The 22,513-nt window shown below is 42.6% G+C and overlaps 1 protein-coding gene across 4 annotated transcripts in view; it reads left to right on the top strand.

Annotated features, from left to right (window-relative positions):
- Nucleotides 1-22,513, top strand: part of SNX10 (sorting nexin 10) — an 83,697-nt gene that overhangs the window by 22,498 nt on the left and 38,686 nt on the right. Inside the window, exon 2 of one of the 4 annotated variants that reach the window (XM_058446254.1) lies at nucleotides 10,458-10,559. The exons of the other annotated variants lie outside the window; for them this stretch is intronic. The gene's annotated coding sequence lies outside the window, so the exon portion shown is untranslated. The remainder of the gene's footprint in view (nucleotides 1-10,457; nucleotides 10,560-22,513) is intronic. 4 annotated transcript variants of the gene reach the window in all.

Raw genomic sequence — 22,513 nt, 5'->3', positions numbered from 1 at the left:
TTTTTTTTTTCTGAGACAGAGCCTCATTCTATCACCAGGCTGGAGTGCAGTGGAGGTGCGATCTCGGCTCACTGCAACCTCCGCCTCCTGGGTTCAAGTGATTCTCCTGTCTCAGCCTCCTGAGTAGCTGGGGAGGCTACAGGCACATGTCACCACCCCACCTGATTTTTGTATTTTTAGTAGAGATGGGGTTTCACCGTGTTAGCCAGGCTGATCTCGAACTCCTGACCTTAGGTGATCCTCCCACCTCGGTCTCCTTTCAAAGTGATGGGATTACACGTGTGAGCCGCCATGCCTGGCCCAAGAACCTGAATTTCTGACAGGTAACAAATACCATTTTCTTTTTTAAAAAGTTATTCCTTTTTAATTTTGTTAGACTGAAATGGCTTGTCTGTCAATATATTTTCAAAGGTAGTCCATTCTTGTAAAGGACATAATGTGTCTACTGTTCAGTTTTTTTTTTTGTGATGGAGTCTCACTTTGTTGCCCAGGCTGGAGTGCAGTGGTGGTAGCTCACTGCAACCTCCGCCTCCGTTCACACGATTCTCCTGCTTCAGCCTCCCGAGTAGCTGGGATTACAGGCGTGTGTCACCATGCCTGGCTAATTTTTTGTATTTTTAGTAGATGGAGTTTTACCATGTTAGCCAGGCTGGCAATATTTTTATATTATGACTAAGTATAATATGGGTCCTGTGTGGCTTGTTTAAAATACATTGCTCTGAAACCCTTGGGCTTTTAGTTGTTATATTGACTCGTGAATTTGCTGAGATTTAGCAACTATTTCCGTAGTATATGCAGTTCCCTTTTTTTCTAGTGGCTTTCAGTTTCATAGTTGAGTATCAAGAACATAACCTGTGAACTGCATAGGATTCTGCATAAAGTATTTTAAGAAAAAAGAACAGGCCGGGTGTGGTGGCTCATGCCTGTAATCCCAGCACTTTGGGAGGCTGAGGCGGGCGGATCACTTGAGGTCAGCGTCTGAGACCAGCCTGGCCAACAGGTGAAACCCCTTCTTTACTGAAAATACAAAGATTAGCTGTGTGTAGTGGCACACGCCTGTAGTCCCAGCTACTCGGGAGGCTGAGGCATGAGAATCACTTGAACCCGAAAGGCGGAGGTTGCAGTGAACTGAGATTGCGCCACTGTACTCCAGCCTGGGTGACCAAGTGAGACTCTGTCTCAAAAAAAAAAAAAAGCAGATTAAAATAGCAGGAAAAAGAATCAAAATAGAAGCCATATGTAGTGAAAAGAGTCCACCAAAATGAATCAGAAAAGCAGTTTAAACAAAATGTATTAATTGGATTGGTCAGGAGTAAATAATGAATTTGTATGTTTGGGTGCACAGAAAACCCTATAGATGTGATATAGGAATATTTGTTTACAAGAGTTGAACCTAGGAACAAAGGCATTTCTCTAGATAACTATAATGCCATTATCATACCCTGGAAATTTAACTTTATACAGTACATTATCTAATAAACAGGGTCACATTAATCTATCCCCATTTGTCCCAAAAGTGTCATAGCTTTTTAAAAATCACAAAATATGGCTGGGTGTGGTGGCTCATGCCTGTAATCCCAGCACTTTGGAAGGCCTTGGTGGGCGGATCACGAGGTCAGGAGATAGAGACCATCCCGGCTAACATGGTGAAACCCTGTCTCTACTAAAAATACAAAAAATTAGCTGGGCGTGGTGGCAGACGCCTGTAATCCCAGCTACTTGGGAGTCTGAGGCAGGAGAATGGCATGAACCCGGGAGGCGGAGGTTGCAGTGAGCTGAGGTTGCGCCACTGCACTCCAGCCTGGGTGACAGAGTGAGACTCCATCTCAAAAAAAAAAAAAAAAGTTATAAAATACTTGATAGTATTTTAAAACTGCAAGATAGCTAATATAATACAAAATCAAGTGAATTTATATTTTCTATTAGAAAAGCAATTTTAAAGGGGGTGCTTTCTTTTATGTAAATAAAATTGAAGCTGACAAATTTGAGATTTTATATTTTTATCAAATTTATATTTAGAAGGTATCTTTTGCAACTTATTTGCTTAAAATTATACCTAGAGTTGGCTGGGCGCGATGGCTCACTCCTGTAATCCCAGCACTTTGGGAGGCTGAGGCGGGTGGATCACGAGGTCAGGAGATCGAGACCATCCTGGCTAACATGGTGAAACCCCGTCTCTACTAAACAAAATATAAAAACTAGCCAGGCGTGGTGGCAGGCACCTGTAGTCCCAGCTACTTGAGAGGCCGAGGCAGGAGAATGGCGTGAACCCCGGAGGCAGAGCTTGCAGTGAGCCAAGATTGTGCCACTGCACTCCAGCCTGGGAGACAGAGCGAAAAAAAAAAAAAAAAAAAAAAAATCTAGAGTAAAAAAAAAATGGGATCTCATTTCATTGCAGCAGATGACAACTTTGGATTCTTGGTCTAGCTTAATTAGTAAATTGGCTTAGAATCACATGATTTCAGACCTGACAGCAACCCAGGATTTTCCAGAAACCCAAGGCTATGGATGGGAACAATGAATCATTGGTGTGATTACATTATCCTTTAACCGTAATGGGTTTGCCTTGCATTAAGTGACCAGAGGGAAAGAAAGCACCTGTTCCTTAACTCTTGTGGCATTTCCACACTCATCTTTACTGGGCTTGTGCTAGTGGAGAAAACAAATGACAAACTGTAGTTCTGTTTTTTGGTTTTAAGCCTAATAATAATAATTAATGGCAGCAATTACTATGTGCTTGTTATGAGCCAGGCTTTAGGCCAGGTGTTCTATACATATTAACTTCTTTGTACCTTGTAATAATTATATAGAATTAAGTTCTGTTGTTGATCACTGTTTTATAGATGAGGATACCGAGGCGCACAGAGGGTAAGCAGGTGGACCAGGGTCACTTAGCAGGATTTGAGCCCAGGGTGGATGAACACTGGGCAGCCCATGCTTCATCAGTGCAGTGCCCTAAGCTGCTGAGTATTTCTGGGCGCTTTTTTTCTCCATTTATTCATGCTGTCTGTGCGAATGTGTATGGAAAACCCATTACATACCTGATACTACTAATATCGAGGCTGGAGATGCTAAATAAACAAGAATAGTGAGGAGCCATGCCATTTGTAATTTACGGTTTGGTGGGGCACAGACATTAATTCAGCATTTACCTGAATAAAGGGTAATGAGAATAATAAAGAATAATTTTTATTCTCAGAATAATCTTTTATTCTTACAATAAGAGTTACAGAGGAAGATGATGGTACAAGGGAAGCTACCTAGGGAGAACTGACCTTGTCGGAGGGAGTGAGAGCAAGCACCCTGGGTAGTGAGATTGTAACCAAGATTTGAAAAGTGAGTAGTGTTAACTAGTGTCAGATGGATTTGAACTCCAGCATTGCCCTTGAGCACGTTGGTCACTTTGTGGTGATGACCTTGAACAAGTTACTTTACCTGTCTAAGCCTTAGTATCTTCATCTGTAAAATGGGTGATTGTGAGAATTAACAACATACAACATACTCAGCACAAGGCCGACACGTAGTCATCAGTAGTGGCAGTTTTTATTACTGTTGGCGTTTTCTGTTCATTTTACTGGGAACTTAGAAGAGACAGTTATTTAAGTCTCTTACTCTGTAGCAAGGGCCACTAAATACCTGGGAATAATTAACTTGGAAAAATGGAAGCCTGAATGAATATTTAATGGTGATCGTCTTTTTTTTTTTTTTTTTTTGAGACAGAGTCTCACTCTGTTGCCCAGGCTGGAGTGCAGTGGCACGATCTCGGCTCACTGGAACCTCTGCCTCTCGGGTTCAAGTGATTCTCCTGCCTCAGCCTCCTGCATAGCTGAGATTAAAGGCGCACACTACCAAGCCCAGCTAATTTTTGTATTTTTAGCAAAGACAGAGTTTCACCATATTGGCCAGGCTGGTCTTGAACTCCTGACTTCATAATCTGCCTGCCTCGGCCTCTCAAAGTGCTGGGAGTACAGGCGTGAGCCACCACGCTCGGCTTTCATGGTGATCTTCTAATAGGCCAAATGTCCTCGGCGTCTAGGATATGGGAAGGGCCTTTATGGGACTGTTGGTTTGAAGACACATTCAGAGTGGAGCTTACTTGAAAGCAATTGGAGTGTGCCCAGAATATACTAAAATTTTAAGATGCAAATGTTAGATCACATCACCTACATTTCTGATGGTAGTCAATCTTGAATAACCAGGCTAATGCATATTTCCTGTATCAATAGCCATACACTATTTGCCCAGTGATTTTTTTTTCCAGTGTTTGCAGGTATATGTGATTATTTGTTATAGCTAAGTGTGCAGGGATCCTTGTGCATCCTTTGAGAAAGGCGAGTCTTGCTTTTGTCTCTCTGATCTGTGAAGATGTACATGTATATGCAGATATCCAATCCAGCTTTTGTATTGGAATATCGTTTTTTACACCTTCCATTGTTCTTATATTTTGAAGAAAAAAGTACCAATAATTCAGCCAGTGGTCATACTTATTTTTATTATTGTTATTATTATTATTTGAGACAGGGTTTCACTCTGTTGCCCAGGTTGGAGTGCAATGGCGAGATCATGGCTCACTGCAATCTCTGCCTCCTGGGCTCAAGCAGTCTTCCCATCTTAGCCTCCCGGGTAGCTGGGACTACAGGTGCCTGCCAAAAAAATGCTTGGCTAATTTTTGTGTTTTTTTGTAGACATGGGGTTTTGCCATGTTGCCCAGGCTGGTTTTGAACTTCAGACTCAAGTGATCTGTTCGCCTTGCCCTCCCAAAGTGCTGGGATTACAGGCATGAGCCACTACACCCAGCCCATACTTAATTTTTCTTGTACACTTGCTAAGTGCTTTAAGTACATTATCTGATTTAATCCTTCTAGTAGCCGTATGAAAGAGGCACTTTTTCTCCACATGAGATCGCTTTTTCTCCAAGAGAAAATTGAGGCTTTCTCAGAGAGGTTAAGTAACTTGTTCAAGGTCACACAGCCATGAGTGGCATAGTTGAGGATTTGAACCCAGATATGAGTGACTCCAGACCTGAACTCTAAACTTTGATGCTGCCTTTCAAGCTAGTTATTGAAGATGATCAAACCCCTGTGTCAGTGGAGGAAGGGAGGTCTGTGTCAAGAGATTTATTATACTTCTATGGTCATAAGAGTGGCTTATGAACAATGTCATGTCTGAAAAGCATTGGGAAGCTTGTTGAATTTAGATTTATTCACTGAATCAGTAGACATAGATATTGTAGCAGTATCTTTCTAGGCTATTATCTCCTCCTTGAGGAACTCTGGTATATAACAACTGAAAATTAAATATACTTATGAAATGTTAGGAGTTTATGTTTAAAATAGCATTTTTACTTCTTCCTCATTCTTGCCATTTCTGTTCTTCAGTTTCTATGTTAACTGCTTTGCCATTTTCAGGTGAACTACTGTTTGTTGCCTTAAATCTATCTGGGAGCTGCTTCAAATCCATTTGGAAGCAAGGGGATATGTCTTTCCAACTCCACCCATCTCTGAACATATCATTTATTTATAATGTTAATAAATAACATTAACATTATAAATAAATGATATGTTCAGAGATGGGTGGAGTTGGAAAGACATATCAGTGAGACCGAAGGCCAGTAAAGCTTTTGTCTGTCAGCATCTGATATCACCACAAACATACTGGTCTGGGCTTAGCTTGCTTCTAGACCATCTGGATTTATCTTCAGCTGAGCCAAACCTAGCAAAAAAGAAAAAAAAACCCGTTTGGATTTGCTCTGCAGTTCTTATTTTGTTTTTCTTCTAATGCAAACCCTGCTTCAAAAATTAAGTGTTGATTTTGACTGATGATAACAAAACAAAAATACAACCTGATGTGCTAGCTAAGGTGGGGGGAAATGACAAAAGCCTCAGAGAGAAGGAGCCAAGTGTTCACTTCTCCAGGACGTTTCCTTCCCTAGTACTGGTTTTTCCTAATTCAGCGAAAGAGGAAGAAAGGATTGTGGGGCTCTTCTTTATTTTATATATCTATATGTATATATATGTTACTTGTATTTATATATTTGTTTATATTTTTAATTAATTAATTTATTTTGAGACAGAGTCTCACTCTATTGCCCAGGCCGGAGTGCAGTGGCGCAATCTCAGCTCACTGCAACCTCCACCTCCCGGGTTCAAGCGATTCTTCTGCCTCAGCCTCTCGAGTAGCTGGGATTACAGGTGCCCACCAGCACAACCGGCTAGTTTTCATATTTTTAGTAGAGACAGGGTTTCACCTTGTTGGCCAGGCTGGTCCCCAACTCTTGACCTCAAGTGATCCACCTGCCTCGCCCTCCCGAAGTGTTGAGATTACAGGTGTGAGCCCCTGCTCCCGGCCTATATTTTTAAATCACAAAAATAATATATACAAAAAAGTTGTTAATCCTGGAATGTACAAAGTAAAAAAATGAAAGCCCCCTCCCCCATCCCACTTCTGTTTACCTTGGCATATATTTTCTGGAATCTTGTTTTTTTAATTTATTTTATTTTATTTTTATTTTTTGAGATGGAGTCTCACTCCATTGCCTGGACTGGAGTGCAGTGGTGCAATCTTGGCTCACTGCAATCTCTGCTTCCCGGGTCCAAGTGATTTCTCCTGCCTCAGCCTCCCAAGTAGCTGGGACTACAGGCGCCTGCCACCACACCCAGCTAATTTTTGTATTTTTACTAGAGATGGGGGTTTCACCATATTGACCAGGCTGGTCTTGAACTCCTGACCTTTTGATCCGCCTGCCTCGGCCTCCCAAAGTGCTGGGATTACAGGCGTGAGCCACCGTGCCCAGCCTGGAATCATCTTCTATTCATACAAGCATGTATACACGTATGTACACCCTTAATGGAATCATGCTGCATATTGTTCAGCCATTCGCTGTTTCCTGTTTGTGCAGCATGGACATCTCTCTATCCTAGGATTTACAGATTCACCTCTTTCCTTTGAATTACAAGGTATTCCATGACTATATCCTGCTTTATTTAATCGTTTCCTTACTAAGGGACATTTGGGTTATCTTAACTCTTCCAGTTATAAGCATGGCTCAGTGAGCAGCGGACACATGTGGCTTTGCCTCTGGGTGCTGATCTTTCTGAAGGATACCTGCCTAGAGGTAGGGATGATGAGCCAAAGGTTATGTGAGCTCTGGACTTGTCAGTAGCCCTGCGTTTGGATCAGGGTGAAAGTGTGAACATTGGCCTGTTTCAGATGGAGCCATTTCTTCTTGTGGCCATTTTCTGTTTCCACAAGGCAGGCAGAGTAGCATGGAGCTCACAGCCCCGTGTGTAGGCAGAGTTATTTGATGGGGATGACAATTTCTGCCTGTTTCATCCTTTTGAAATTTATGAAGGTAAAAGCTTTTTCCTCTTGAATCTTGCTTCATTCCAGATGTACTCACAGAGAACTCTTAATAGAGAACTCTTAATATGTTAAGTCTGCTCTTGGAATAAAGCCAGTCTTGGTTTTCTTTCCCACTCCCCAAGTGCATTCGTTTTCCTTCTGGATATTTTGTTCATCTTTGGACTTTGATTTACTGACAGGATCACAAGATTAGCTTTCTTTGAAGAAGACTCCTGCTGGCTTTGTTTAATTTGGTCAGTGTGGAGCCCTTCCCACTGAGCTCTTTCCTGGCCTGCCTGCCTTGGCCACGTGTTCCTTTCCAGGTCAGGTGCACTTCAGACTCTGGATGTAATGGCTTGAGCACTGACAGCTTCCCAAGGTTTTGTTCAGGCAGGAAATGAATCACATACCAGGAGGGAGTGAGTGAACCCTGCTGACTGCTGGACACCCTCCTTACTTCATTGTCTTCTCCATCAGGGGCTGAGCAAATCATTAAATTTTTTCACTTTACCAGTTTTCTTTTTTTTTTCCTTAAGAGATGGGGTCTTGCTGTGCTGCCCAGGCTGGCCTTGAACTCCTGGCCTCAAGATATCCTCTTGAGTCTCAGCATCCTGAGTAGCTGGAACTACAGGCACATGCCACTGTGCCTGGCTCCCAGATGGTTTTAATATTGGGCTATGATACGTATTAGGCCACAGCTTACCTTTGTCAGCTGCATTGCTCATGCCACTCTCCCATGCCTTTATTCCCCAAGTCCTTACTACCCTCCTTCCCATGATGGCAGACATTACTAATTGATCTTGTTCTTTTGAACACGATCCAGTGAGCCAGACAAGCCCTTGGGATCTTTCTTGATACCCCAGGCAGCCCGTCCTACCAGACTGGAGTTGGTACAACTAAGGGCCTGGGAAAACCCTTCCAGGATTCATACTTGAGAGGGGTTTTGGGGAATGCTGAGTGGTACCCAGATTTGTGGAATTCTTGGATTACTAAAATATAAAAAAGAACATTGGGAGTCTTGCACAGGATTGCTAACTTTTTGCTCTTTATATGGAAGGCATTAACACCTCCCCAAACCTATCAGATCTACTCTCTGCCATTTTATAAAAGAAAGAATATTTTGTCACCCTTCCAAAATAAGAAAGACATAATCTCATAATAAAGGGGAGTCCTTTAAATTGAGATATTCTAGCTACATAAAAAGTCCAGTGCATTGTCTTTCTTTTTCCCAATTTGTTATTAAAAAATTGGTCATAGACCTAAGTACTGTTTAGGAACCATGTTGTAAGTTTCAGACTGCCAGAGATTTTTTTCTTTATATTTTTACAAAGCCAAAATTTAATTCCTTGAATCCAGGTGATACTGCTTATTGGTGTTGATGTTGTGTACTCAGATGAACATTTTATTTTATTATTTCCACATAATAGTACAAAATGGTCATTTTGCAGAATAAACAAAAAAGGTTTTGTATTCTTGGAGGTTGGAATAAAGATCTGTTCTCTTAGTGGCTCTCTTGTCCAGTGTTGGCTCATTCATTCTGCAGTTATTTATTGCCCACCTGTGATTATATGGGGCACTGCAGTGAAAAGCAAATGTCTCTACCCTCTTGGAGCTCACAATACAGGAAAAATAATTAAAAACAAATAAGTAGTATAGATTCAGGTTGTGTTAAGTGCTGTTAAGAAAATAAAATAGTGGACTGGGTATGGTGGCTCATGACTGTAATCTCAGCACTTTGGGAGTTCGAGGCAAAAGGATCACTTGGGCCCAGGAGTTCAAGACTAGCCTGGGCAACATAGTGAGATATCGTCTCTACAAAAAAATAACAAAAATTAGCCAAGTGTGGTGGTGTGAGCCTGCAGTCCCAGCTACTTGGGAGGCTGAGGTGGGAGGATCACTTGAGCCTGGGAGGTGGAGGTTGCGGTGAGCCAGGATCACGCCACTGCACTCCAGCCTGGGTGACAGAGTGAGATCCTGTCTCAAAACCAAACAAAACAAAACAAAAATAAATAAAATAGTGTAATTGGAAAGAGAGTGACTTAGGGGAAAAACGAGTTATGGTATTGCAGCAAAGATGACTTTGGAAACATGAGCTGAGGACACAGCCAAAAACAGTCTAGGGAAAAAGCATTCCAAGAAGAGCACATAGTAGATGCAAAGGCCCTGGGATGAGATGCACTTGGCGTGTGGGACAGAGCTTTTTGCTCTTCATATAAAAAGGGACACAGAGAAGACGAGGCAGCAGAACATAGAGGAGAGGAGGAGAGTGAAAGGAGGCGCCCAGGAGGCGGCAGGGGTGGTTGGGGAAGCAGGGCCTTGTTAGTCATGGCAAGGGATTCACTGTTTATTTCTTTTGCAGTGGGAAGCCATTGGAGGGCTTTATGTAGAAAAGGGGTTTGATCTGAATTTTACCTTGAGAAGATCACTCTGAGTGCATGGAGAATGGATTGTGTGGGGCAAGACTGCAGAGTCGTTAGGAGACTGTCTTAGCAGTCTGGCTGATGAATGGTGGTAACCAGGAGTAGGGTTTCAGCAATAAAGTTGGCGATGAGATTTCGGATACATTTGGAAGTAGTGCCAACAGGACATGTATCTCCAGATAGCACCTACCATTGTGCCTGAAGAAAATGAGTGCTCCATAAATAAGGGCTGAATGAGAGAATCCAGTTGGTTTAGAATGCAACAGAGGACTGCCATGTTTATGAAAGGAATTTGTAAAATTTCCTCCTAATAGTAATTATATTTTTGTCACACCCTCACTTCAGTTGAAATTTCTCTTGAAGTTTATATACTGGTCTTGTAGGTACCTCACAAATACACTTTATTTAAAATGATCCTGAGCTGAATGCTCAACAATACAGGTAACATCCACTCAGGTGAATAAGATAACCCGTTATCCAGAAACATGGATATTTTTGTTGTAATGAGATTGAAGAAGAGAAAATGTAGGCTTGTGAAAACACTTATGATTATATCAATAAAAAAAATGTGTGTGAGAAAAAAACTGTAAGGAAATAAAATTGTGATAATGATTGTTTATTGGGGTGATTTATGGTTAAGGTGACCAGGAATAATTTATTATGGAAATAATGACACTTTGTTTGTTTCTGAGGCAGGGTCTTGCACTGTCACCCAGGCTGGAATGCAGTGGTGTGATCGTGGCTCACTGTGGCCTCAATCGTTCTGTCTCACGTGATCTTCCCACCTCAGCCTCCCAAGTAAGTGGGACTACAGGTGCACATACCACACCTGGATAATTTTTAAATTGTTTTTGTAGAGATGAGGCCTCACTATGTTGCCCAGGCTGGTCTTGAACTCCTGGCCTCTAGTGATCCTCCTGTCTCGGTCTCCCAACATCCTGGGATTACAGGTGTGAGCCACCGTGCCTGACCTCAATCATAGCACTTCTGAGCACAGTTCAAATGACTGAGTGGGGAATGAAGGTGCTATGAGTAATTATACATACTGTGATGACAAGAGAAAACCAAGACTGTCCTGAGCAACCCGGGCCATATGGTCACCCTAGTTATGGGCAATATTTTACTTCTCTGTTTTTCAAACTTCCTGAATTATATTATGTAAACATTAACTTAGATTTAAAAATACGTAAAAAGAATGATCTTGCTTTAGAATTATTTGCTTTCAGAGGTCACAGAACATTTCTTTTGCTCTTTCACCAAGCACTTAAATGTCTCCTGCCTTTTAAAGTGGTAGGGATACCATGGAGACACTGGTCTCAGAGGGTGGGTGGTCTCAGGACGGGGATAATCCAGCTGGGAGGCTTTGAAGCTGTGATCGTCGCCCTTTACCCTCCACCATTCTCATGAAAGAAGGGACTAGCATAGCACTTAACAGACTCCAAGATGACCTTTTTCTGTGACTAATAAGATTAGGATCCCAGTAGGTTCAAAATGACCTAAGGATTTGCTTAGATCACTTGACAGGCCTGTTCTCCTTTGCCTTTCCCAAAGCAGTGTTACAGTTAAAGGTTAGTTTGTGGGATCTGGCTTTGAATTTTTTTCTACTGAAGTTTGCCAAATATAATTTTTTTTTTGACATGGAGTCTTGCTCTGTCGCCCAGGCCAGAAGTGCAGTGTGTAATTTTTTATATTTTTGGTAGAGACGGGGTTTCACCATGTTGGCCAGACTGGTCTCGAACTCCTGACTTCAAATGATCCACCCGCCTCGGCCTCCCAAAGTGCTGGGATTATAGGCATGAGCCACTGCGCCCAGCCATCAAATATAAATTTATATTTGACGGATTTGTGTGTAGCTTCCTGGTAATGGGGCATACAAGTAACAGTTTTATTGGCTCACATTTGAAGTATACAAAACAAAATTAGAGGTTTTTTTTTTTTTATTTTTTTTGAGATGGAGTCTCACTCTGTTGCCCAGGCTGGAGTGCAGTGGTGCGATCTCAGCTCACTGCAACCTCTCGCCTCTGCCTCCCAAGTAGCTGGCACTACAGGTGTGCACCACCACACCTGGCTAATTTTTAGTAGAGACAGGGTTTTGCCACGTTGGCCAGGCTGGTCTCGAACTCCTGACCTCAGGTAATCCACCAGCCCTGGTGCCCCAAAGTGTTGGGATTGCAGGCATGAGCCACCGTGCCTGGCCTAAATTAGAGATTTAAAAAATATGTTATGAATAGTCTTTTACAACTAAAACTGTATTAAAAGTAAATACCAAGGGGTCAGGGTGCCTGTATTTATCTCCATGGACTGTGGGGGAGGTTATGCCATTTTGTTAACGATAAGACATTGAACAAATTAGTTCTTCCCTTGCTTTTTTTAGTTTTTCTACCTTCAAAAAGGAGAGAACTAAATAAATACCTTGGCTAAGAAAACAGTGAACACTTCCTTGTAACTGTTCACTACCTTGTGAAAGATAGAGGCACTTTAAATCTCAAGTAAGACAATCATGGTCCTGGACTAGGTGCAGGAAGCCTCATGTCTGAGTCTATCATTTCTCTGGAGCCTCATTTTCCTCTACCCTCCCCATCTGAGTCCAGTGAATCACTTCCTGATCCCACACGTGGCTTGTACCATCTTGTCTCTCTACATGGATCATATTGTACTCTGCACCTGGAACCCATGCCTCCCATATTACCTCCTTCATTAATGCAATGAAAGGTTTTAGTGATGGCCAACTGGGACACCAGAGCAACGCTGCCTGGGTTCAAGTCCCAATTCTGTCGCTTAATGTGACCTCTGACACATTACCTGTTAACTTTTCCATTTCTCTGTTTGCTTCACTGTGAAGTGGGGATAATATTAGTACCTATCATTTTTTTTTGTTTTTTAAATTTAATTTTATTTTTGCATATTTTTTTAAAGAGATGGGGTCTCGCTATGTTACCCAGGCTGGTCTTGAACTCTTTGGTTTAAGTGATCCTCCTGCCTCAGCCTCCCAAAGTTCTGAGATTACAGGCGTGAGCCACTGCGCCCAGATGAACTGACCATTTCTATGAGGATATATGTAAAGTGTTTAGAACAGCGATTATCCTTTAGAAGCACTGTCTGTGTGTTATCTTTTTTTTTTTTTTGAGACGGAGTCTTGCTCTGTCACCCAGGCTGGAGTGCAAAGGTGTGATCTCAGCTTACTGCCACCTCTGCCTCCTGGGTTCAAGCAGTTCTTGTGCCTCAGCCTCCAGAGTAGCTGGGATTGCAGGTATGTGCCACCATCCCTGGCTAATTTTTGTATTTTTAGTAGAGATGGGGTTTTGCCATTGGCTAGGCTTGTCTGGAACTCCTTACCTCAGATGATCCACCCGCCTTAGCTTCCCAAAGTGCTGGGATTATGGGCGTGAACCACTGCGCCCAGCTCCTGTTAATTATCTTTTGAAGTGCAGCCCTTCCAGTAAGCATATGTCCACTAGCCAACACGGGATTTGTGGCCTACTGACCTAGGTTTGAGTCTGAACCCTGCTACTTTGTGTTGGATGACGTGGGACAGTTATTCAACTTCTTTGAATGTTAGTGTCTTCATCTGGAGTGCAATATATCACCTGGTTGCTGGGCGCGTCATTTGTGATACTGTGTGAAGTGCACTGTTTATGAAGTGCCTGGTTTAGCACTTGACAACTGGTAGATGCTCAGCAAATGTTAGTTTCTTTGGTTTGCATTTGCCTCCCTTTGTAACACCGTGTTTGTTGCCTGATGCTTGTACCTGCTTGATTGCATCTCCTCCATTAGGCTGAATATGTTTTAATTTTCTTTGTCTCTGCACATAAAAATTTTTTTGGTTTATTCATTGATTTCATCACTCATTTGTTCATTGTATTCATTCATGAATTATTATTATTATTATTATTTTTTGAGACGGAGTCTCACTCTATCCCCCAGGCTGGAGTACAGTGGTGCAATCTCGGCTCACTGCAAGCTCCGCCTCCCGGGTTCATGCCATTCTCCTGCCTCAGCCTCCTGAGTAGCTGGGACTACAGGCACCTGCCACCACACCCAGCTAATTTTTTGTATTTTTGGTAGAGACAGGGTTTCACCGTGTTAGCCAGGATGGTTTAGATCTCCTGACTTCATGATCCACCCACCTTGGCCTCCCAAAGTGCCGGGATTACAGGCGTGAGGTGCCCGGCCACATTCTTTTCCTTGTTTATTCAAAAATCATTTACTGAGCCACTTGCTAAGTATGTTGGGCCCTACCAATGGAATGTACCCTTCTGCCAGCTACAGTCAAGAGTAGAACTGATGAGAGCTTGAACTAGGCCAGTGACACTGGAGGCTGAGAGACAGGAATGGACTTAGGAGGTGTTTAGAGAGAGGACTGTAAGGGCTGGCTGACCAGTTGGGTTTGGAAAAGAATCAATGACAGTTTCCAGGATTCTCGCTTGAGCCACCGTGTGGATGCTGACATCGTTAATTAAAATGGGCAACGTAGAAGATAGTAGAATTGTCTAGGGTGTGGAAGGGCAGGGAGAAGGTATCATGTGTCCACCAGCCTGGTTTGGACACAGTAAGTTTGAGGTGTGTGCAGAATGTCCACATGAAGAGACCACTAGGAGGTGGCCAGTTCACCCTCAAAGGCAGTTCTGATTCTGGACACCTTTGCACATGATATGAGAGTGGAAGTAGCCAAACCAGAGAATGAGTGTAGAGTGGAAGGGAAGAGGGCTGCCAGTGGCCCACTGGGGAAGTGCCCTGATTAAAGTGGAAGGTGACAGGGAGTCTGTGGCTTCTGCTAGGAAGCCACATGTGATGCCTCATCACTGAAACTGCCCATGTGCCCCACCAAGAATATGCCACTGTCTGTGCACTTCAAGGCCAGCCCTTGGGTAGGCAGTACAGAAGTGAAGAGAATGCCTTCTTTCCCATCATGGGCCTCGCTGCGGGCCCCAGGCTGCATGGAATGTCTGTCTCCTTCTCCTGCAACATGTCTCACAAAGAATTCTTCTTGAATGCATGCTATGGTTCCTCTCTCCTTGTAGCTGCCCATCCTCATTTTTCTTCCCTCCACTGGATAAGCATAAGTGAGGAAACACGCCAATACCTCCTTCCCCTTGTACGCACCTCCACTGCTGCTTCTCTGTCTGGACTACCATCACGTCTGGCCTGCACCATTAGTCATCTCCAAACAGGTCTCCCTGCTTCTGCTTTGGCCCCCTACAGTCTGTTCCACACCCAGCAGCCAGAGGGATCTTGTTAAAACATAAGTCAGGTTAGGTCATGCACCTGCTGAAAGTGACCCAGTGGCTTCCAGATTCCTCACTGTGGTCCACAGGCCCGGTGTGACCAGGCCCACGTCTCTGTCTCTGAGATCCTCTCCCTCATCCTCCACACTCCAGCACACTGGCTTCCTTCTGTTCTCCAGATATGCCAGGCTCTTTTGGCCTTGGCTTTGGCACACGCCGCCCACTCTTCCTGCAGTGTTCCTTCCCCAGACTGTTTTGTCCCTGGTTTCCTTTCTTCTGTCAGGTTTCAGCTCAAATGTCACCTCCTCTGAGAAGCCTTCCCTGACCACCCACATATGAAGTAGTCCTCACCAAGTCCTGGTAATCACTCTCAAAAACATCACCCAGTTTTGTTTTTCTCATTAAGCTTGTTCATTATCTTGTTCATTTATTTGCTGATATGTTTACTTTGTGTTCTCTCACTATTATGTAAGTGATGAGTCTGCTGGGATCTTATCTCCTGAACCCTGGAGTCCCACCCAACAAGTGTTAGTTTGCTTAGTTTGCATCCTCCTCGCTTTGTAACGTAGTGTTTGTTGCCAATACCTTGTACCTGCTTGAGGAACCTGCTTGAGGAACAAGGCATCAGGCAATAAACACAGCATTACAAAGGGAGGAGGATGCAAACTAGTAACCTGGTCATGGAGCCGGTCACAGATGTGGCGGGATTTTTCTTCAGTGGTGGGCGGCACAGGAGAGAAAATAGGGGAGACAAATGTTAGGTTGATACAGGTTCAGGGCCCTGAGATACAAGTGGCCGATGTGGCAGTGGGACAGGGAGCTGAGGGTGCAGAGGGAGGGCATGTGACACAGTGGAAGGATGGGAGGTCAACGGGGAGATGAGAAGGGTGGGTCAGGGCTCTAGTGGTTTCATTCAAGTGGAACAGCAGATTGGGTGAGAATGAGGAAGTGCGATCAGGAAGTGCGGGCCCTGGTGGTCAGAGGGAACTTCTAGCCTTACATTTCATGGCCAGGGCTGTGGCCACATGGGGGTTGGTAAGCAGAGGGTTAGGTAACAGGAATGAAGGAGGTAGGCTAAGGCAAGAGCCCGGAATGTTAGGGCTTTACTCATGATCAAGGCCCTCCTTGTAGGAGGTCAGGAAAAAGTGGGGAAGTCAGTGTGGAGGGGTTGGCAAAGCCACAGGCATGAGGAGCAGGAAGCTGGAGAGAAGCAGGTCTTGCTAGGAAATGAGGAGGAGGAGGTTGGTCATATTCCTAGGTTCTAAGTACTTCTTGGTAGGTTATTTTCTGGAGATAACAGTGACCAGGACAATTTGGGTTCTCCTGGTCCTGGGATAGAGGGGAGCACATGAGGATTGAGCAGCCGGTACTTGGGAGAGTTACCAGGGAGGGGCGGGTGGAGAAGCTGGGGTGCAGCTAAGATGAAGCTGCTGAGATGGGTGTGAATTGGGGCATTTGCAGCCCTGGCATGAGTTCCCGAGGCATAGTGGAAGGAAGGGTTAGAAGAGGAGAGGGCGGAGGAAGGACGGAGTCAGATCCAGGTAGAGATGAGAGAACCCCAGAGGATGGATGTTTCTTGGAGGCCCTTCAGCTTGGGCAGACATTGTGGCTCATAGGAGGAGGGTGTTTTGGACATGAGGGTTGTGAATGAAATGGGTTAGGCCAGACATAGTGGCATGCACCTGTAGTCGCAGCTACTCAGGAGGCTGAGGCAGGAGAATTGCTCAAACCCTGGAGTTCGAGACCAGGCTGAGCAACATAGCAAGACCTTTCTCTAAAAAAATAGAACTAAGCTGAGCGTGGTGGCTCACGCCTATAATCCCAATACTTTGGTAGGTCAAGGCAGGAGGATCACTTGAGCCCTGGAATTCAAGACCAGCCTGGACAACATGGCAAAACCTCATCTCTACAAAAAAACTTAAGAATTATCTGGTCATGGTGGCATGCACTTGTAGTCCCAGCTACTTGGAAGGCTGAGGTGAGAGGATTGCTTGAGCCTGGGAGGTTGAGGCTGCAGTGAGCTGTGATCACACCACTGCACTCCAGTCTGGGTGACAGAGTGAGACCTGTCTCTAATAAAAAAAGAGAACTAAAAAAAAAAAAAAAGGTAGATGTATTAACATAAAGAAATGGGTTAGGCTTCAGGTTTCAGGTAGCATGTTTTAAAAACAGCTTTTATTGATATATGATCCACATATAGTACATTCACCCATTTAAAATGTGCATACAGGCCGGGCGCAGTGGCTCACTCCTGTAATCCCAGCTCTTCGCGAGGCCAAGGCAGATGCATCACTTAAGCCCAGGAGTTCCAGACCAGTGTGGGCAACATGGTGAAACCCTCTACAAAAAATGTAAAAATTAGCTGGGCATGGTGGCCCATGCCTGTAGTCCCCGCAACTTGAGGGGCTGTGGTAGGTGGATCACTTGGGCCTGGAAGGTCGAGGCTGCTGTGAGCTGTGTTCGTGTCACTGCACTCCAGCCTAGGTGACAAAGCTAGACCCTGTCTCAAAAAACAAATAAATAAAATAAAATATAAATAAAATGCATACAACTCACTGTTTTTTGGTATATTCACAGATACATGCACTTATCACCACAGTCACTTTTAGAGTATTTTCATGACCTCAAAAAGCAACAACTCTGTACCTTTTAGCTGTCTCTCCCCTAACCATTAAGTTCTTCTCCCAGTCCCAGTCCCAGTCCCAGCTGCAAGCAACCAGTAGTCTATGTTCCATCTCTGTAGAAGTTTCTGTTCTGGACTTTCATGTGAATGGAGTCATATGATATGTGGACTGTTGTGACTAGTTTCTTTCACTTATTGTAATGTTTTCAGGGTTTGTCCAAGTTGTAACATGTATCAGAACTTCATTCTTTTATATTGTTGAATAATACTCCATTGAGTAGATATACCACATTTTGTTTGCCTGTTGATAGGCATTTGGATTGTTTCTACTTTTCACTGTTATTAATTATGCTGCTGTGAATAGTCATGTACAAGTTTTTATTTCTCTTGGATATATATACCTCGGAGTAGAATTGCCAAGTCAAATGGTGACTGTATATTTGTTTGAGAAACTGCCAGACTTTTCCCAAGGGGCTGCACAATTTTTTATTTCCACCAGTAGTGTATGAAGGTTCTGATTTCTTTACCTCCTTGCCAGCATTTGTTATTATTTGACTTTTTAATTCTAACCAGACTAGTAGGAGTAGAGTGGTATCTTACCATGGTTTAGATTTGCATTTCTCTGGTAACTAATGATATCAAGCATCTTTTCATTTGCTTATTCACCATTTGTATATCTTCCTTGGAGAAATTGTTCAGGATCCTTTGCTTGTTATTGAGTGGGGTAATTTGTGTTTTTCTTATTAAGTTGTAAGAGTTCTTGATATAGTTTAGACACAGTCCCTTAGATATATGATATGCAAATATTTTCTCATTCTGTGGGTTGTCTCTGATGGTGGCATTTGAAGCACAAAAGTTTTACATTTTTATGAAGTCTAATTTACCTATTTTTTTGTTGTTGTTGCTCATGCTTTTGGTGCCGTATCAAAGAATCCTTTGCCAAATCCAAGGCCATGGAGACTAACTGCTGTGTTTTCTTCTATGAGTTTTACAGTTTTTTGCTCTTACAAAATGGTATTAGATCCATTTTCAGTTAATTTTTGTATGTGGTATAAGGTAGGAGCTCAACTTCATTCTTTTGCCTGTGGCTATCTACTTGTCCCAGCACCATTTGTTGAAAGGATAATTCTTTCCCCATTGAGTGGTTTCGGTGCCCTTGTTGGGGAAATCAATTGACTAGACAGAAATAAACCCATAGGTTTATTTCTGGACTCTCAATTCTGTTCCTTTGATCTATTTGTTTGTACTTGTGCCAATACCACAATGCCTTGAGTGCTGTTGCTTTGTAGTAAGTTGAAATTGGGAAGTGGGAATCCTCCTACTTTATTCTTCTTTTTCAGGATTGTTTTGGCTATTTGGAGTCTCTTGCAATTCCTGTGAATTTTAAAATCAGCTTGTCAGTTTGTACAGAGAAGACATCTGGGATTCTGATAGTGATCGTGCTTGAATTCATAGATCACTTTGGGCAGTATTGCCATTTTAAGATGTTAAATTGTCTTCCAGTTCATGAACATGGTATGCTTTTCCGTTTATTTTGATCTGTTAATTTTTTCCAACATTGTTTTGTGGTTTTCAGAGTATACATTTTGTACTTCTTTTGTTAAATGTAATCCTAGGTATTTTATTCTTTTGATGCTATATTTAGGTAGTACTTTGATGGGAAGTTGTGATAGTACTTCTTACTCTTACCAGGTGAAGGGGTAGAATGAGTAGAATTGAAAAAAATGTTTTGTTGGCAGGAGAGAGGGCAGGGCATTTTCTGCTGTTCTTCAGGAGGTTGTGTTCTCAGGTTTTTCACAATCCTGGGGCAAGGCATCGAGGAATACATCAGCCTTCAAAGAATTCCATGCACCCAGCTACCAATGATTTCCCCCTTTTCCCATCCTAATCAAAACCCTGTGTGGTGGTAAGGGATGACTGATGCGTGAGTAGCTGAAGATAGCTCTTGGTTAATACAAAGGCAATCTGAGTGGACTAATTAACGCTAATATTTAAATCACTAATACCACTCCCCCAGCTTCTGAGATTTATCTGCTGTTCCAAAAGATGAAAATTATTAGCACAAACAAATCACTAATTAAAAGAACCTTGGTAGCATAAGCAAAGTGGGAGGCGGGAAAAATGCTTTTGGATTTGGCCTGGGAGGTCAAGGTAGTTTTTTGTTTTTTGTCTTTTTAAACTTACTATATCATAGTTATATGTATTTTTGAGGTACATGTGACATTTTGATACATATGTACAGTGTGTAATGATCAGATCAGGGTAACTGGGATATCCATCACCTCAAACATTTAAGGACAGTTTTTGAAGGGAGAGAATGTCACAGTACGAGTTAGGAAGCACCTGTGCCAGTGGTCATTTCCCCTCTCTCATATGTAATTTTTCACAGCTTCTTTCCTTTTATTCTGTGTAGTAACTGGGTTGCTTCTTAGTGTGAGTACAAAGGGAGGTGGAGGTCAGGGCCAACATGCTCATGCAGGTATGTTCTCTGTGTCTGCGTCTCAGGTAGCACTTTTTCAAAATGACATTCAAATAACTGTGAGGTTAAAATTCTGTAATTTTTTTTTGTTTCTTGGATTTTAAACCCTAAATTTGGCCTACTATAAAGTTCATGACCATAAATGGAACTTGTATGTCGTAGAGATTAGCAGATTAGTGGTTTCTTTGATTTATGTCCTATGAACCAGTATTTTTTTAGATTGCTAATAAACTTTAAAAAAAGATGTGGCTGTCATATCCTCTTTTTTTCTTTTGTGATGAATGGTGGAAAAACTGAAATGCAATTTTATTTGTGTTTCTAACTTTAACTGAATATCAGAGTTCTGCTGTTTTTCCATCTTGGTTTGCCTTTTCTAGTTCTAATCTGGGACTGAGGGAGACAATTTGGGCCTGGTTTGCAGATGGTTCTGCTTGCTCTGCGGGCCCTCCCCAAAAGTATATGGCTGCCTGCCTTCAGCCCAGCTTTTATGTTTTGGTGCACCTCTAATTTCTTTTTCTTTTTGTTTGAGTTCCTTTGATTGCCCAAACTGGGGTCACCTTCAAGCCACCTTGAATAAAGGGGTGCTTATGCTAAGGACACTGTGCACAGGGAACCTCAGAAATGCTGGACACTGAAGCCACTGAGAAAGTGGCCCCAGGCAGGCCTGCACACTTTAGCAGCCGAAGCTGGCTCCTGTGATTCAGCTTGTCTGGTGGCCAATTTCTGTGGCCTTTAGTATCTTTTATCTACATCATGGCTCATATATACTTGTGTTACACGAGTACAACATAAGAACCTGGTCCCTCAGAACCCCAGCTGTGATGTCATTATCTCTCCAGTTTCTCTTTCATCACTTTCCAGCCTCCATTCTTAAAGAACCACCAAATGTAGTAATATTTCCTAGGTTCAAGTACCAGGAGGGAGCCATCGCCCGGCCCTTTCTTCTTTTTGTGCCAGGCTGTGCCCTAGGTACCCTCTAGCCTGTGGACTGGCTTCTTTCAAGTCAGACATCCATCCCTGATCCTCCCTCCTGTGTCTGGGGAGGGTCATGAGAGCCAGTTGCCTGTAGATCTGCCCTAGGAGCAGGACCTTGGTAGGCTCTTCCCCAGCAAATCTGGGAGGGCCCTAGCACCACCACAGATGTGTCCAGTGCGGAGCCAAGGGCATAGGTAGTATTGAGAGCAGATACGGGAAAACTTGGCACAGAACTAAACACTGAATTTAAAATAACCTCGCAGATGGAATATTCTTAAGAGATGAAAGTAAGGAGTCCGTGATTTTTTTATTTAAATAGAAAAATAGCTGAACATTGTGGGAGAAAATGAAACAGTGAAATTAACTTGATTGCTGTTTGTTTTTTGTGGAGAGGGAATAATAAAAGTAACTGAGCACATTAGGTTTTACTTTCTTTTAAAAAACATGTTTTGTTCTTAAACTTTAAAAGTAACAAATGCACTGTAATCTTTTGGGGAAATACAGAAAAAAGGAAGTAAAAATCAGTCATAATCCTACCACTCAGAAATGACTACTGTTAATTTTTAACTTTGTTGTGCATAAGCTCCAGTTCTTAAATAAATAAGTAAAAAAAAAAAATGTGCTTTTAAAAAATCACTTAATAATACTGTTTGAGGCCGGGCATAGTGGCTCACGCCTGTAATCCCAATACTTTGAGAGGCTGAAGTGGGTGGATGACTTGAGGTCAGGAGTTCAAGACCAGCCTGGCCAACATGGTGAAACCCCGTCTCTACTAAAAATACAAAAAAATTAGCCGGGCTTGGTATGCACGCCTGTAGTCTCACCTACTGGGGAGGCTGAGGCACGAAAATCCCTTGAACCCAGCAGGCGGAGGTTGCAGTGAGCTGAGATTGTGCCACTGCACTCCAGCCTGGGCGACAGAGCGAGACTGTCTCAAAAAATAACAACAAACAAAAAATCGACAATACTGTTTGAACAGCCCCGATCATTTAATATTCTTTTATAAAAATTTATAATGGCTATGAGGTAGTCTGTTATGCAGATGGAACATAATTCATTTTTTTCTGCTCTGCTTATGGACATTTAGGTTTCCATTTTCTTTGATTGTTTCTTAAAAAAACTGCATTTTGAACTTCTTTCCTGTACAAATATTTTGCACATGTAGCACTGATATTTTTTTAGTTTGAGTTCCCAGAGGTCAAATTATTGAGTTAAAGAATATAAACAATTTATATTGTTGCTTTTGAAATATATGGCCAAATTATCTTTCAGAAATATTGAAATAGCTCACATTCCTACCAACAGTATTTAGTTCCCATTTCTTATGATGCTTGCCAGCAGTGGATATTACTACAGAAATTTCTAATTTTAAAGAAAAAAATATAGTACTTGTTTTTATTTGCACTTCTGTTAATAGCAAGATTAAACATTTAAGTAGATTATTGACCTT

Source organism: Hylobates moloch, unplaced genomic scaffold (genome assembly GCF_009828535.3).
Source record: "Hylobates moloch isolate HMO894 unplaced genomic scaffold, HMol_V3 SCAFFOLD_1, whole genome shotgun sequence".
Lineage (NCBI taxonomy): Eukaryota > Metazoa > Chordata > Mammalia > Primates > Hylobatidae > Hylobates > Hylobates moloch.
This window is presented reverse-complemented; position numbering and strand designations above follow the sequence as displayed.